At 34.5% G+C, this 2955-nt stretch overlaps 1 long non-coding RNA gene across 6 annotated transcripts; it reads left to right on the forward strand.

Moving 5' to 3' along the window:
• Positions 1 to 229: 229 nt before the first annotated feature.
• LOC145111326 (uncharacterized) lies at positions 230 to 2671 on the forward strand. 6 transcript variants are annotated; one of them, XR_013710241.1, is made up of 5 exons: positions 231 to 860; positions 1067 to 1172; positions 1468 to 1506; positions 1632 to 1709; positions 1852 to 2671. It is a non-coding gene; the product is annotated as an uncharacterized LOC145111326 (long non-coding RNA). The 6 variants fall into 6 exon arrangements; XR_013710242.1 differs by lacking the exon at positions 1468 to 1506 and having other exon boundaries at positions 232 to 860; positions 1852 to 2213; positions 2290 to 2671; XR_013710244.1 differs by lacking the exon at positions 1468 to 1506 and having other exon boundaries at positions 232 to 860; positions 1852 to 2213; positions 2333 to 2671.
• The last annotated feature ends 284 nt before the right edge of the window (positions 2672 to 2955 follow it).

Genomic DNA, 2955 nt, shown 5'->3' on the forward strand with positions numbered 1-2955 from the left:
AAAAAATTAAGACTCGAATAATGAATAATAATAATAATAATAATAATAATGAAAATAATAATATAATTATTATAATAATAATAGAAATAATAATAATAATAATAATAACAATAATAAAAATATTAATAATAATAATAACGGAATTGTAAGTGATCAAAAACTATTGTAGACAAATAAGGTATGGATATGGCATTTCCGGTCGGTTGGTAGTCCCTTTGGTTGCATCCACGATAGACTCGAGTTGGAGTCTCACCAACACCCTTTTTTTGGCATTTTCGATTTTAGGGTTTCACAAAATCGAAACTTTTGTCAGCTTCATGACGAAAATTTTTATTCTCCCGCTTCTCTCAATCTCCCTCCCTGATTCGTTTTCCCTCTTCTCTCTCACTGTTTCTACTCGCACCTCCCCCTTACACACCTACTCTATTATCCAATAAGAATTGGATCGGTAGCTATCGGCTCTTAACTCGATATCCTACCGCCCATCGATCGATTTCACCCCCGATTGATTGTTTTCTTCTCCATTTGTTATCTTCTTCTGCTTCTTCCACCGCCTGATCTACCGCTATCACCCACCACCTACGTTTCCGCCCTTTGAAAGCTCCACAAAGACTCCGCTTCTTCTGTCTTCCTCGCTGCCCAGAACTCTCACAACAACCATCAGCTTTACACCGCCTCTCGAAAACCCTCTACACTCCTCCAAACGACTGCTCGCTCGGTGATTGTGATGATGGTGTAATTTCTAAATGGCAGCAGCGAATCAGAAGGGAAAAAGAGGTGGTAACGTTGGGATAAAACCGAACAGCTCGGCGACCGTCTTCAAAGGTCCATCGTCATACCCAACAGCTAAACCCTTTCTGGTATGTCGCATTTTTATCAACAATTAGTTTGTCTTCCACTTGCTTGATGAAATGCTTAAGAGAAAATTGTGGTTTTTTATTCAATATACCACTATTATTAGCATTAAAAATGATACTGAGGTATTGTAACCGGATTATTTTTGTATAAATTTCCTTTCTCGCTTCTCTTTTTTTTTTTGTGACCAATCACTTTCCTCTATGTACAGAGTTCCTACCAGTAGCATGAAAATTGGGGGAAAATACTTCAGAACTGAGCTCTCACAAAACTTTCATATCTCATTCCAGCTTACCGAAAACGTTTTGAAATCAGAGGTATTAATTTAGGTAGAAATATCAGTTACTGTTGCAATGCTTGAAAGAATATCTCAGAATTCCGGTGAATACAATGCAGCATTTGTTAAGCAGTTTAAAAAATTTCATCATGAACTCAAGGATTTATTTCATTCCACAAGGTTTTTTGTTTGGAGTTTTATTTGTGATAGCTGTTTGTTTATCAGTGAAACTAATACCCACATCATATACTCTAGATAGGATACATAAAATATTAGTGTTAACTTTTACTTGATTTTGATTTTGTTATTGATAGTTTGGAATTTTTGTTGCACAGATAGAAATTTTTCTTGGAACATTCTCCTGATTTTCTATGGTATTCATGTTTCAATTCCATGAATTTTTGAATATCTTAGCTGTATAAAATCAATATTTCTTCAGATTCTTAACAATTATGCTTATAATTCTTAATTTGTATATCTATCGTTCTACTGTGTGCAGAAGACAATGATAACATATGGTGATGTGGATGATTTTATGGGTTTTGGCCAAAACATTGGTATGTGTTCGAAGAAGAAGGTGAGTGTGCGGGTGTAATTTTATTTGGGATGCGTGGTAATTTTTTTTTTATCTCGGACCGTTAGTTTAAAGGTGAATCGAATTATGATTACTCATAGCCTTAAAGTATGCATTCTTTAATTTGCTGACATTACTTTTACAGGTGTAAGGCTCTACTCAATTTGTTGCAAGTAACCATTTGTAGGCCAAGTATCAGACCCTTTGAAGGAATATATGGAGCTGGTGCACACTCTGATTATGGTTTTATAACTCCCTTGGCAACTGATAATGTTTCTGGACTCCCAAGTATGCAAATTTGATATTAACAACAAATACACCTTTTTCTTTTGGAAGTTTTAATTATTATTATTTTTTATTTTTTATAAAGATATGATATCATATTCGGTTTTCAATCTTGATTTGTGCTTGATGTTATGCTTATCTGATCAATAATCAATTGGTGGTTTGCACTACAACCTATTTTGACCCATTCACAGTCCGGTCAACAGACACTCATGTCAACCAGTAAGTTTTACAAAAACCCATTTCCTTTACAATTTTTTCTGACTATTTTTTTAAAATAACAATGTACTTTAAGTAGATGTTGGCCATATGAAAGCTGACATCCGGCTGTGACCCCACAGTTCTACCCTCAAGTGCAGACTCCAATTGTTAATAATCCAGCATTTTGGGAAAGACTAGGATCTGATAACATTGGAACAGATACTCTGTTTTTTGCATTTTATTATCAACAAGTACTCTGTCGGATACATGTACAAAGTAACTGTGATGGACTCTTTGGCGTGTCCAACCCAGCAAAGCGGGGATTCTTCCCTAGTTTTTATGATTTTCGATGTAAATTAAGTACAAGGAATATTTTATACAAAGTAGGATAAGAGAAGTGAAATGCATTGTATTTGTATGAATTATATTGACTTGTATTTAAGATATTTTTGTGAAATACATTGTATTTGTTTGACTTATATTGGTTGAATAAGAATTTTATTATAAGGTTATTCTATTGGGTTTTTTCTGCATTTTAGGCAGAAAAAACTGATTTTTTTTTAATTTTTTTTACTAATTTAGTGACGGATTACTGACAGAAATTCCGTAGGTAAATATTCCGTCGGAATTCCGTTGGTAAGTTGGTCAAACCAGGTTTTGTTGCTATTCCGTAGGAAATCTGTCGGTAAAACATTCCGTAGGTATTCCGTTGGTAAATTACCTACGGAAAAGTGTCGTCGGTATTCCGTAGGTAATCCGTCAC

This window comes from Lactuca virosa, chromosome 5 (assembly GCF_052849685.1).
Source record: "Lactuca virosa cultivar CGN04683 chromosome 5, Lactuca_virosa_CGN04683_v6, whole genome shotgun sequence".
NCBI classification, from domain to species: Eukaryota; Viridiplantae; Streptophyta; class Magnoliopsida; order Asterales; family Asteraceae; genus Lactuca; species Lactuca virosa.